A 1,201-nucleotide genomic window follows, 5' to 3' on the forward strand; every position below is an offset into this window, starting at 1 on the left:
CTCCCGCCGAGGGTTCGGATCCCATGTGGAGACCGGTTCCCGCTCACTGGCTGAGCGCGGTGCGGGCGCAACACCGAGGGTTGCGATCCCTTACCGGTCAGTAAAAAAAAAAAGACAAAAAAAAAAAAAGCTGGAAGTGGAGGGGCTTTTCTTCTGAGCCAACCCCTGATTGGCCAGCAGAGGAGGCCAAGACCCTACCCGCCCTCCACATAGCACCTTCATCACACACAGGGACAGACGTTAACCAAGTCATCTCCAAGGGCCTTCCCTCCCTGGAGATGCTGAGGCTCTCACATCAAGAAGAATGCTCAGCCGAAATCAGCAGTGGGGAGGCATTCTGCACTGTGGAAGTGGCCTGGGTCACATTCTACAAGCTGTTCTCACATGATCTATTTCTAGCGGTGGCACAGTCACCCAGACCCAGAATCGTGGTTTCATCTTGGAGTCTTCCCTTTACTTCATCCCTTACAGCCCACCACTTTGCGAGTACTATTTACCTTGATGATGTCTCTTCTATCAATCCTGTATCAGTCAGCTATTGCTGCCTAACAAGCAACCACAAAAATCTCGGTGGCACTCAGCATTAAGCATGTATTTAGATTATATATGTGCAGATTGGTTGGGGGTCACTGATCTACGCTTGGGTGAGGCCCTGCTCCATGTGTCTCTCAGCTCCCCCTGGGACCACTGGGCCAATCCAGAAATGGTCTTCTCATGACAATGGAAGAAATGTTAACAGTAAGCATAAGTACTTAAGGCCTCAGGTCAGAACCGGCACTCTATCACTTCTGCCTCGTTCTATTGGCCAAAGCAAGACACATAGCCAAACCCAAACACAATGGGTAGGGGAGAGAGATATGTTTCTGAACATAACTTAACCTGCCACAGATTATTATCTTCCACCTGCTAGAGAGTTTAGGTTTTTATTTCATCATGCTTGGACTTCTGCAGTGGCCCCCTGCCTGGCCTCCACACTTCTGCTATATTAACCTTTTGAAAGAGCACAGGTGTGACCACAGCATTCATGACCCTACCTCCTACCCCCCAGAGCTTTCCCCTACTGACCATCACATGGTTTCAGTCATCCCTACTCCAGCCCCAACCTTCTTTCCCAGCCCCATCTCCTGTTTGTCCTCTCTACCCCACCCATGCTGGAGCCAGGCTGGGTTATATTTCCCTGTTTCCCAAATGCACATGCTGT

The sequence above is a fragment of the Galeopterus variegatus genome, unplaced genomic scaffold (genome assembly GCF_000696425.1).
Source record: "Galeopterus variegatus unplaced genomic scaffold, G_variegatus-3.0.2 Scaffold7365, whole genome shotgun sequence".
NCBI classification, from domain to species: Eukaryota; Metazoa; Chordata; class Mammalia; order Dermoptera; family Cynocephalidae; genus Galeopterus; species Galeopterus variegatus.